At 43.2% G+C, this 13,223-nt stretch overlaps 1 long non-coding RNA gene across 1 annotated transcript; it reads right to left on the reverse strand.

The window, feature by feature from the left end:
• Positions 1-770: 770 nt before the first annotated feature.
• On the reverse strand, positions 771-11,990 carry LOC122176246. The gene is made up of 4 exons (XR_006177671.1): positions 11,941-11,990; positions 8,280-8,393; positions 7,515-7,615; positions 771-1,648 (listed from the first exon to the last, which is right to left on the reverse strand). It is a non-coding gene; the product is annotated as an uncharacterized LOC122176246 (long non-coding RNA).
• Positions 11,991-13,223: the final 1,233 nt, after the last annotated feature.

Genomic DNA, 13,223 nt, shown 5'->3' on the forward strand with positions numbered 1-13,223 from the left:
CTTACCTAAGCTGGTAGATTTGTAATGTTAAAAGAGCCACGTTCTCACTGTGTCCTCAGAAGTTTTATGTGGCTTTTTCAATGACCACTTCTCCGCACATTCCCCACACTGGAATAAAAAAGTAGAGAGGGAGAAAATAAGTGATGATCTGTTGAGGAATGAAACAAAAATACTTTAAATAAATCAACTATTTTCTAGCAACCTCATTAAGTACGTGGAAACCTTTCAGGACTAATATATGATTTCTTTTACTGCAGGTACTGATACCTTGTCTGGATGTTTTCTGCAACTCTTTATGATCTCCATTGTAATTTGCTCTTTTTCAGCAGTCCCAGTTCTCTGATAAAATGTGTGCATTCTTTACTCCCATGAAGTCAATGAAAATTAAGTATGCTTCCCTGAAGATATTCAAAACATACCTGAATGCTTTCCTGTGTAACCTGCTGTAGGTAAACTGCCTTAATAGGGACTGAGGGATCCCCAGAAGTCCCTTCTAACTTCCTTGATTCTGTGTTTCTGCGATCTCTTAAGAAAAAAAAATACACCTAATGGGGAATTTGTATCTCAGTGTTTGCCTTGTCCCTTTTAACACTGTTTTAATATTCAGTGGTTTGGGCCATGCATCCATGTTTTTGACCCAGATTTGCACAAACTCTTTGAGCTTCTGAGCATCATCACCAAGACATTGAAAACAGGGCAAGACAAAGAACGAGACTCCCTCAAACAGCCTTGTCATGGTATTGCTGGATGAAGAATGGGTGACCAAACAGTGCTTTCCAATTATAATCATTTTAATTCAGTGTTTTCTGGGTTGTAGTTGCATTTTCCTTTCCTTTTGCTAGCTCTGCACTCAGGCTGTAAAAAGTGAAGTCGTGCTTCTTGTGAGTTCACAAGCATGAGTTCTCTTGCACTGGCCCCACCTTGATACCATCAGGCAGTAAAAATGCCAAATTATGCTTTGAGGCTAAGTATGATTGCTTGTTTTATTAAATTTGTAGCCACTGTGTTTTTCTTTTCTGTGTGATATTTTCATCTTCTGTCCCACAGGGAATACATTACTCATATACATAAAATATGTGAGTCGTGGCACTTGTAGTTAATTTTCACTGTTTTCAGCCTGCTTGACAGTAGCCTGTTCTCCTTCATTACACACCAGCCAACGAGTGGATTAGTTTACTTTCAAAACACAAAACCTCATGTTAATCCCTGAACAATTAATTATTGAGAGAAGACAAGCGTATTTTTAACCCATGCTGTGACTTTTCTACTTATTTCATGCAAGAAGGCATAATCTGTGTAATTCCAGTCATGTCCTACTAAGCGTCCACAGGCTCTGAGTTCTCAGTGTGAGGTTGTCTGTATCCACATAGGGATGGTGCATAATCTGGATTCTGTGACTTCAGGAAGAACAGAAAGTGAGATTCTGCTTGAAGGTGTTTCCTCACAGGGCACATAATGGCCTGTGGGAGCAGAGCAGGGTTCCAGCTGAGTGGGGTACTCAGAAGTCTGGCACTTAGGAAACAACACAGACCCAAGTCTTCAGTTCTGAAAGTGTTTGGACCTCTGATTTTGAGTACAGAAGACCCAAGCAGTATGTATTATATCCAGCTCAGGTGCTCGTTTCGTTTAGATGTCTGTTGTGGAATTGCTGGAAAACAAGGTGATATTAGGAGGTAGAAAAAGGCAAAAAAATCTCAAAAAGTATGAATGCAAAGCCAACTGAAGTGGAGCTTCCTGAGAAAAGAGCACAACGTGTTTGCTGCCAAGTTACACACATTTCTTTCTGCATTGTTTTTAAAATTACTTTTCATCTGGTGATGCAGAGCCAAACATCTCCATGGGTAACACGTAGCTCCCCAAACTCGGAGGAAATTAGCAAGCCTTAATAAAATTTATGCATGGCTTGCTATTGCAGTTCCACATCTAAAGGGAAAACAGATGTTCTCTTTAGTTATTCTCTTCATGTCTAAAGAAAGCTGTTGGTTACAGTTGTTTTTAAAAATGCTGCTGCTGCAAAGGTTACAAATAATGCAGTTTTTACAATCCCACTCCAAGGCTGCCTGCTAACCGGAATTGCTGAGGTGATGCTTGCAGATGCTGTGTCACCCACTTACTAGCCTCATATTTCTTAACACCTACACTTTAGGAAGAATAAATAGAACAGAGCCCACAGTATTCACCGAAGCCCATTAGAAGGTTGAGCCATCCAAGCCCTCTTAGTGAATTCACTACTTCTCAGCCTAGGATGTTTCCAAAGGAAAAGCAGAATGATGCGCATCTGAGCGTGCTGTCACCACATCACTCAGTGAGTCTCTCAAGGCCTGAAGAAGGAAAATCTTGCTTCTTCAGCTCGCTCACCTGGCTCCTGTGCTTCCCACATGTTGTGCATTCTGCCCGCATCACCGTTTCCCACTGCACAGTGCAGATGGGCAATCATTTCTCTTTCCATTTTTACACAAATATTTTCAAGATGTGCAAAAACGTTGGCACTCGTTGTAAGTGTTTGCCATCTGAAAGAGATTGCCACTGCAAACAGAGATGCATGCATCCACATATATCTCCTGTTTGTTCTTTACTTTGCAGATGGGCATCAAACACAGAGGCCTTCCACATGCTAATTCGTTGGGCTGTTATTCCTGTTTGCTTCTGCGACATGTTTATTCATTGCTCTCTCAACGGGGGAAGGGGGGGATCCCAAGGTTTCTTTATTCCTCCCAGCTACCAAATGGACATTAACATGAAAAGCAGGTCCCTGTCAACAACAGAAAAAAAAAGTCCCAAAAGAACAGCAAATGCAATAAATCCTAGCCTTTGGCTTAATATCCTTTCAAAGACTTTATCCAAACAATCCATTTTAGTCTCTGAATATTCATGTTTTTCAGACAATATGAAAAGATAAACACTCACAGCACGCCCCAATGTGACTACGAGCTAATTAAAGAATTATTAGTCTCCAAAAGTGGGGAAGGATGAGATTCTGTCATTTTAAAGAGATGAGAGCAAATCATGCAAAACCTGGGAGGAAGGAATGCAGAGAGGAGCTGCCAGGAGCCAAGCAGTGGAGTGATCCACATTTCATTCAGACAGTGTTTCAGTGTCCACCTAGAGGAGATTAAGTATCCTGTCCTCTCAGAGCAGAGAAGGAGAAACAAACTGGGCATCACCACAAGCAGGGTGGCAGGGAATTAATGAAGAAAAGAAAAATACAGAGCTGCCATGTGTGGGCATAGCACTCCCATGTCCTGTGCTGAGTCACATCTGTGATAACAGAGCGTATGGCAAATGGCAAGGTTGCATAAAGAAATGAAAGGACATTCGGTTTCCAAAGAAAGCAGGTTTTTAGAACACCTGCCGGAATTGCTCCACTCTTCTCATTTGCCTCTCAGGGTTCTTGCAGAGCCAGTGACAGATTTTGATGCTAAGAAAAGAAAATTAGTAGAAACCACAAGAAACAAAAGAGGGGTGAACTTCTATACTACTACACATTAAGTGATTGCCATTAATGACTTAACAGTAGAGCTCAATTAAATGAGTACGAGACACTGACAAATGCCAGCTTCAGCCTGGTATCACAGGAACTCCTGAGTATGGATTCTGTAAAGCAGAAAGAACTCACACAAGCAATATGCCACTATCTTTTTCTGTTCCAGAGGTTAAATGTGTCAGGGCACGTGCCTCTGCAGTGCCAATGATGATCAATTCCAACCTGAGAGACACATGTTCCAGACTTGACAACACTACATCCCTACATGAAGCTGCTGCTTTCCACCAGGGTTAAAACCAGGGGGACAGGTGGGCTGGGGATATGCATCGCCTTGCAGTAGGCAAAATCCTGGCTGTCAGCTGGTGGGTGATGTATGACCTCTGTGTGAGCAGCTCAGGCCCTGCTGTGTGCTGCTCAGGATCTGCTGACATCCCATGCTGCCAAGAATGCATCAGTCGCCAATCGCTGCCTGAGAGGAAAGGCCTATGTGTGAGCAAACGCATGAACACGGCCTCTGGCTGAACGTTTAATTAATGCTTAAGTGATTTTGTGCCACCAGTGAATATCAGCATTCAGTGTGTATCAACATTCCTCATTTTGGATAAGAGCTGGGAGTGCTATTTCAACATCGCGCTCAGATAGCATCGCTGCATTCAGATATCATCTGATGATGAAAGAGCACAGTGTGTGGTCAGCCACCATCCCAGTAATCTAGGAGAGAGCAGGAAAAGGAGTGCTGGCTTCTGCCTGTCCTTGTGTTCGTTATTTATGCACCGTGTCATTTGGATCTTGTTGTTTGCTTGTAGCTTTGGGCTGACAGTTCTCCGATCCCAAAGGCAGTTCAGCCCCTGACATAAAGCAGGAGAACAATGCACAGCTCCTGTAAAACAACAGGGCTCCCCCCGCTGCTGTCAGAATGCAAGGATTAGATGCAGAATAATGCAGTCCCTGATCAAACCTGCAGCTGTAATTCAACCTCTGGACAGTGCTGATGCCATAAATTCGTGAAGAAAGTGCAGCTCAAGCGATTTGTGAACAAGAGCTGGTGAGTTCAATTGAATTACAGTTGTGGGAGCAGCCGGGATCCCCCTGCATCGAATCATTACTAATGAGAGACAGAGAGTGATTACTTACAATTTTAATGAAATTGAATTTTAATTTATAACCTTGGCTAGAAGAAAAGGAGGAAGAAACATACAGTGAATATTTGTGGGTGACAGGGAAAGCACAGCCTGAAACCCAAAGAAAGCAGGAGAATGCATTCTCCTGAAGAGACAAGATATTTTATCTTCAAAAATATATTCATTTTTTTAGCAAACGGTTGTGATACAGTGAACACCGAAGAAAACCATTCTCTGTCACAGTTCAGGTGATGAAAGAGCTCAGAAAGAAAAGGCACAAATCTGTTTTCTGCAATTCATTTATGATGCTCAGAAGAAGGGGGACTGTTGAGCTGATTCTAAAGCCATCACAGCCCATTGTTTTGGCACAAAATCAGCAGAACGGGAACTACGGGCACTGCTGACATATTCTAATCAATTAATCACATCCCATCACTCGGAACCCTTTCTGAGCGACTTTTCCAACCTCAGCATGGTGTGCTTATTCTCTCTTGGAAGTAAAAGCATAATTAACACTAAATACAGGTTTAAATGTTGTTGTGTTTCTTTCTGTTCCTCTGACTGAGGTATCACTGTACTATTCTAATATCCTTTTTAATGCAGCAGTTTCAACAGGGGCTACAGTAAGGCATGGGCAGGTTAAGAAAGTGATACAGAGTGTATCTCAGATATGGAAATGTGAAGAGAAAGGTCAAAAATGAGAAAGGTCTGTGAGGGACACAGACTGGGTGAGGAATGGAATGCTCATGGCTCACAACACAGCCACGCAAGTCCTGCAACTCTTAATATGTATCTGCAATTCAGAGACTGTAGGGGAGATGTGGGATGCAGAGTGAAGTTGTGAGATGTGGGGCATGCAGTGAGGGTCACACAAATCATGAAGGACAGGAGAGGTGCTGAAAAATGCTCTGGCTTTTGGCTTTACATTTATTTTACAGAAGGTAAATCAATATCTCCTCACCCCAATGCACTTGTGTCATATGGCTTTCGGTTACGAGGTGACCAGGGCTTGAACATGTCTTTCCTGGACTGAAAACAGCTCAATCCAAAGGGATTTTTCTACCGAATGTCTAAAGCATGGCATTACCTCACATCAAGAGAAGATGGGACTCAACCAGGTATTTTATTGTACAACTGTGGAATCAGTGGACAGAAACTACTAATGTTCATATAAGAAAACATGCAAATCGAGCGAGAATTTCAATATTATTTTGTTAAAAGGAAGAGCATAAACATGAGATATCTGTACAAGGGAGGATGTTCGAAGGAGCAGGGGAGTTCTACTGAAAAAAAACATTGTAAAAGATGTGGCTGCTAACGAAGGGTCATTCTCAAATTGATTTCACACCTAAGCGCATTGTCATGCACATTCACACACAGCCACAGTACCTAATTGACTTTGGAAACCGAAGCTGTTTTACTTCACCACTGGGGGGAGACGTGATTCTGTTGGAAAGCTGTAAAACTTCTGCCAGAAATGCACTTCAGCAAGAAAAGGTGAAAAAATAATCTTAAGAAATACAGCGGCTGAATTTGATCCAGGCTGAACACCGTAAATCACGGGTTCCAATAACAATGGGAATACAGCACAAGTGAAGCAGTGCCAGATTAACCAAAATACTCTTGTGCTTCCACTCTGATCAATACTGAATCTCACCCAGGTGCCCGGATTTAGCCCAGCTTGAACACAACACCAGTGTCAGGCTGTTCTTTCCCCCTCTTCTTCTCCCTCCCATCACTCATGCTGTGCCTGCAGAAACCCATTTGCAATGCTAAAGTCTCAGGCTGATATTTTCTAACCCTTTATCTGACAGAGACCTTAAATGCGACCAAAAACGTTCCTGCAGATGGCATTATTGGAGTTTTCACTTAACCCCGAGTGGCCTAGTGGCACGTTTTGCAATCATTCAATTATCCCTACTACTGCTCAAAAATAAATATAGGGTTTTTTTTTTTAAAAAAAAAAAAAGCAATAGGAAAATAATTATTTGTGCAGCTCAAGGTCATCGGCTGCAGGAGGATAAAGAAATCATCAGACAGCTCAAAATCACACAGCTCAGACACTGCTGCAGAAATAACAAGCGTATGTATGGGTGCACTTCACAGCGGGGCTGTGGCACTCAGCATCTTCTGCCCTAAAACCCCACACCTTCTGCTGGTAGCACTCGAGCAGCTGCTTTGCTGGTGGAGCAGACAGCACAAAGCAGCTCTATCCGACATCGTGTGGCAGGTTCCAAAGAGTGTGATGTTGTATGTGGAACAGACACAAGCTGTGCTATGGGGCACATGTGCATGCGGATGGGTTTGCATGTGCATGCACAGGTGCTTCACTTAAATTACCAAACAGCATCTTGGCAAGATGGAGCACGTGGTAAGAAAGAAATTCCTGTGTGAGGGACTGTCACATTTCCAGTAAGAGTGAAGAGCCCATGGAAACTTTCAGCTCAGCTGACAATCTGTGGTTTCAGTTCTGAGCTTCATTAATGACACATGCCACCACCTGCTAGCTGCCTCCTCACCCCGGGATTGGGCTAATTACAAAAATAATGTACAAAACAAAGCTTTTTTTTTTTTTTTTTTTGGTTACATTTTCTCATCACCTCCCCACGCAACTGTATCTCACGCCCACAGGTGCAGCCAACCATGGGTTTCCTGTTGTACTCACTGAATGGGGCAAGTTCACAGCATGGTTACAACACTCACAAATCTCTAGAGTGAAATCCTGGTTGTGCTAAAAATAGGAGCTTCACCACTCATTTTAATAGGCCTTTCAGACAAAGTTCAATAATTACTTTTGTTTCTCAGTGAGACTTGTTTGTGAAATGGAGATTATCAATGCTATCTCACAGCACCTGCCTCCTTTTGTATTCTGGTTGACCCAAGCCCACCTTCCATAAAGCACTGCTTACCTTCTGGCCGTCATCATTTGCTGTTCCTAATGCTGTAGATGTGCTGGCTGAAGTCTGCAAGATCCAGCTTGTGAACGGCAATCTAAGACATTAGAAAAGAGCTAGGAAAGGCAAGAAAATACATGCATCATCATCTCTATTGCATTTACTGAAGACAAAACCTCATCCTGAGACCACCGCACCATCCTGGCCCAAGCACATGCTGTTCTGTGTACTCTTTCCTTACACCTTCTATAGCTGCTTCAACTATAGCTCTGGTTTTGATCAGTGCTGAGAATTTGTAAAACGTCATCTTGGCAATCTAACTTCCAGACAGGCTCTGTATGTGTGATCCTCATGGACTTCCCTAGGACTCCGCATGCAGGACTTCGTACACAAATGGAGTTCAGTTATCAGAAAACCTCCATACGCTGTTTTCTAGCAGAGAAGGTCATGACTTAGTTGCTGGGGGAGCCTACAGTTCTGACTATCATAATAGAAATAGCAAGAGCTTAAAGGAGGAGAAATTCAACCATGTACCCCTACTGCACCCTTAGTGCAGTTAAATCTTTCTGAGGCACATAGGGTAAATAGAAGTAATAAAATGTGATAGTAAAATCAATTGGAACAAATGAAGCACTGTCTGTGCTGCATTCCAGCTTCTTCATCCCATTGTTACTGCTTTGATTAATAAACAGCAATCTGATAATGAGCAGATCAGCTCAGTACCAGGATATGGAGAAGTAAATGCTGCAGACATGCTGCAATGACAGAGCTAAATCTCACCATTGTCAGGCTGTCTTTGGAAGGTGGCTTGACTGTTCCCGGAGGCTGAGAAGGGAAAGCCATTCCTACAGCAAGGCAGGAGTGCTTGGAGGGCAGAGCTCTTCAGGAGAGAAGCTGCCAAGAGACATTGGATTTGATGTTATATTTATAAATGTGCACTTAGAACAAGGCATCAATTTTTCACATTCATTTAATAGAAGTTTACCCCACTGGCTTTCTCTAGGGTGAAAAAAAATGAAGGCAACAACCAAAAAATGGCTCTTAGGACAATATTTTAACAGTACAGTGATGCTGCTGTAAAGAACTTCAACTAGGTCAGAGTCGATATCCAGCTCAGTTCTTGCCGGTGCACAGAACTGAAAGTTAATGGAATTCTGCCCGTTTATGCCAGGAACACGTTTCTCAGTTTGCTCATGAGCTGTTCTCTATTTCCTGTCTTGCTTTCTGAGCTCTGGGGATGTGCCCACAGCCAGGGCTGGGCATGGCCACGTGAGTTCAATCTTCTCTTCGTGTCTCAGTGTGCCCTGGCTTTAGCAGTGACCCTCTGAATACCACTTCATGAGTAGCAGATGGACCTTCAGTACGTCCCAATGCCTGCACATCCCTGTGCTGTTTTGCTGATGCCTTGGTAGCTGCAATTGCTGAGGGCGATGACAGTTAGAAATCCCTGTTGGTTCCCCACATCTCTGAGCAAAAATTCCCAATTTCACTATATGTATTTTCATATGAAAATGTACTTAGTGGGACAGAAAACAAAGGGGAAAAGCATTACATCTCAGTTCTCTGGTGGAATTCTTCCAGATTGTCAGGGTCAAAAAAGTCAGGTTGGCTGCTGAGGGCAGCACAGGTGGAGTGGCAGCTATTACTGCTCATTTGCTTTGTAGCAGTTAATTAGTATGTCTGAAAACAGCCAGAGAAGTGAGCTGCACCTCCTGGCTCCTTCACACCCCACCCAGCAGCTCCTGTTTGCTGCAGTGGCAGCAACCCGGTCCCAGTTTGGTGATGCTGCTCTGTGTGGCACACACTGCAGCTAAGCAGGAGCATCCCGGTGTTCCTGCATCACCTCCAGCTGTGGGAGGCACTGCCTGGCTCTTGCCTCACTGTTTGCCCAGCTCTGATAGGGTGCTATGAAGAAACCAACTCTGTCTTTCTGTGGCTGCATTTTGGAAGAAAATCAATATTGCTGTTTGTTGCTAAATTGTCAGATGGCTTTTGATGCTAATATCTGATGAAGCAGACATGCTGTTGTAGATATTTACTCTCAGACAGGTTCCCTATCACCCACCATCTGCTTTTAAAGGGTCTCTTTCTTTTTTCTTTTCTTTTTTTTTTCTTTTTTTTTTTCCAGTGACGAATGGGGCAGTTAACCTCGGAGTGACTATGATCTGAGCATCAGAAAGTTTCTGCAGCAGAGGAACAGAAAAAAGGAGGCGGGGGAAGGAGGGTGGAAGAGCTTCCTGTTGTTCTGAGCTTGGTTCCTGATAGGGTTCTCAAACTGAGCTATAAATCACACTGTGTACAGCAGTCAGGTCGTGGAGGCAACACCAGACCTGCATTACGGATGGGAGATGGAAACCAGGATGGGAGGTTTTCTGTTTTCAGAGGCACAAAAGCAAACGCGCACTGGAAAGACTCAGGGGAAAGTCCATGTGAGTGGCACAGATTTGTCACTGGATAGGGCTGTGTGGATCAGGAAGGGCTCCAGAGCTTTGCAGAAATCTGAAATGCCATTTCTGGGAATGCAGCAGACTTCTGTGGTCTCTGAAAGATCGGGGAGGAAATTTCCTGTCACAGTCTCAGCACTGCATTGGCTGAATTAGGTTTTCCATTCAGGGAAGTGTCAGACAGAACAATTTCTCATGGCTGTGTGGGCAGTGCTCAATGCTGTCAGTGTGGGTCTGGAGCTCCAGCCCAGGGCTGTGCTGATACCAGCTCTCCCACATCAGAAGGCACACTGCCTTGACCCACATGAGCCTCCTTTTTCTGCTGCAGACAAATCTGATAAGGCAGAAGGTTTTTCTTGAATTGCAGTTTTGATTTACACGTTCAGCAGAGGGCACAGGGTGGTGCTCTGATGGAGCTTCTGCAAACCAAGTGTGCTGCAAACAGCCCATGCACTGCACAGCACGGAGCAGGTGGGAATGCTGGAAGCTGAGCAAGGCAGATGCAGGGAAGGCAAAGTAACTGGTAGGAAAGGAATCACGTAACTCTGGCTTGAAATCCCGTGCGCCTTTAATGGCAGACAGCACAAAACAGTGCTGTATTATTCAGTTCTCGAACGAGAGCAAGGGAGATAGTAACTACACCAAGAGGGAACACGTTTGGTAGGCTTCACAGCACGAGCTGATTAATGCTGATTGATTCAGAGCATTCGATTCAAACAATTGCAAAATCCTAGGATGTTGCTCTCCCAGAAACCTCAAATCCCTGACTGTGCCTTACTTGTCAATCTCCAGGACACAGCTCAGCAACCGCTGCTTTACTTTCACAGCTTTAGTGACCACGAGGAGCATCGCAGTCCCCGGCAGCTCTGGAGCCCTGAAGCTACCTGCATACTGCCCAATGTTATCCTTGCGGCAGAGTTTTCCAACCGTAGGCCATGAAAATAGCTTGGCATAAAAGAATACAGATACCTCTAACGAGTTTCCAGGCATTTTTCCAGCTTTGGCAACTATCTCCACTTAAAGCTCACACACAATGGTCTGCTTTATGTGTGTTCCTGCCCTGCACATCATGCAGAACTGCCTGCTGCAGACAGAGCCACCGACAGCTTCGCCTCCAGCCGGAATTCGGATTCAAAGGAATAGCAAATTCTGTGTAATAAAGTTTGCATGAAATTTTTACCTGTAACAGTTCCCAAATGTGGTGAACTGCATGAGACTGACTGTGATAATCCATCATTTTAGCAGCAGAATTGAGCAGAATGTAAAGCCCAATTCGGTCACCTTTTCTTGCATTATACCACATCTGATAGCTATAAGCCATTGCTTCTGTTTTTCTTCTGTGGGATACAAACATCAAAAACAAAGCTTTTTTCAAAAAGCATTTCAATCAAATTAAATGTTTAAATGTAGAATTTAGAAATACGTAAACTATACAAAATTAAAAATATACATCTAGATAAGGGATTAGAAGTATGTGAAATACTGAAAAGAACTACTATTACTATTACTATTACTATTACTATTACTATTACTATTACTATTACTATTATTTAACAGCTTTGACCTTCTTAAAATGAAGTGTCAGAATGGAAAATTTTCCATAGAAAATGATATGGATGAAAACACATTTCCTAACAGAATATTCCACTGAAATACTTCTGGTTGCATTTTCTAGAAACCAATTTTTCAATGACATTTTCCAAAGAACAAACCACATCTGAAAAACTTTCAGCAAGTTCTCGTGACTTCGTAAAGCAAAGAAGAAGTAGTTTTCCAATAATACATGTTGAAAGGCTATTATTCTATGCTTCAGAGCAGAGTTGTTTTTTTTTTTTTTAAACAGAAAAAAGCAGCATACCAAATACAGAGCAATTGCCCTAACTTTCTGATAAATCCTTGTATAGCATAAAATACGGATTGGGGAGAAGTGTTCCTAAACTTGATTTAGAATCTTGGAGTGGTTTGCTTTAAAATGGGCTGATGTCAATTCTGCTTACCTCAGATGGATGAACAGAACTGGATCCACACGGTCTCTTTTGGGTGGCTGATGTCAGCTGTGATGTTCAGCCACGGCATCCAGTTCAAACCTGGCTCTGCCCCTTGATTCCATTGGACTCAGATAACATCTGTGAATTACAGCCATGGCTGCATGCCCGGGTGCTGACCACCAATCTTGGCCAGCAATGCAGAAATACCAGAGGACCAGGTGGAAAAACAGCCGTATCCTTACCCTTCAATGAGCTCAGGCCCAGTCTGGCCTGGACTCAGCTGGGACACTGTTTGCAGCAAACAGCATTTCCAGTTTCTACTGCCTTTTCCTAATCATTGCTTCCAGCTTTTCAACAGAGTTACCACCACTGAAGCCTGACTGATAAAGTGGCTGTGCACACACCTGAGCAGCCGTATGCACGACCAGGAACTCAGGATGACGTGTATTATTACATGTACATGCAAGGAAATCGTTGGTAGATTAAAGTAATACCTTGTAAGCCAGACTTAGCTGAATCACTGAAACAATCCACAGCGCAAACTTCAAGTTTGCATTTCAGCTCTGTGGCTTCAGGATTTGGGGTTCATGCTGACCTCACTACTCCACCATTTGGGGGAAATGCAGGGCCTCCTTTCAGGCTGGTACTTTTGAATACATTTCTAAAGATACAGAGGTTAATTTCTGCAGGTTTAGATGAACAGCATTTGGAGCTAGATCAGAAGCCACCCTTCAGCTAGTCTGAATGATAACAGCCCCATCACTCTGTTTTACTTCAGGGAATGTGTTCCTGCTGTTCCTGTTTTGCTTTCTGAGATCACACCCACAAATCAAGAGGGAATACGGTGCTTCTCCACTGAGCCAAAGAGAGATGAGGATGCTGCAGGGCCAGCATACAGCTCTGCCAGTGAACTTCACCTAACAGTCTGGTTGCTTTGCATCAAATGCACAGACAGCCACAGTACCTGCAGAACTGGGAATTTACAGGACATTTGCTCTGATACTGTAAAGATAAATGCATTCCATGTATTCACCCCTTTCATCTTACAGAAATAATTAGGTCTATGATTGTTCTCTGCCGCCATCTCTAGTGTATCTTTAGGTGTCTCAAAATACAAATCAAAAAGCTAACTGCTAAGGGCCAGGTCTAGTTTCCTTCTGTGGTCCATGGAAAGACACAGAGGACAATCATCTCATCCTTAGATAGCCATCTATAAGAAGTTAGAAAAATACCTCTTTGGAGGTGTATCTCAATTCATTGCAAAAGAAACATCCTTTAGATTGTGGCATCTA

Source organism: Lagopus leucura, unplaced genomic scaffold, assembly GCF_019238085.1.
Source record: "Lagopus leucura isolate 7727_CA_CO unplaced genomic scaffold, USGS_WTPT01 Super-Scaffold_760, whole genome shotgun sequence".
Taxonomy (NCBI): Eukaryota; Metazoa; Chordata; class Aves; order Galliformes; family Phasianidae; genus Lagopus; species Lagopus leucura.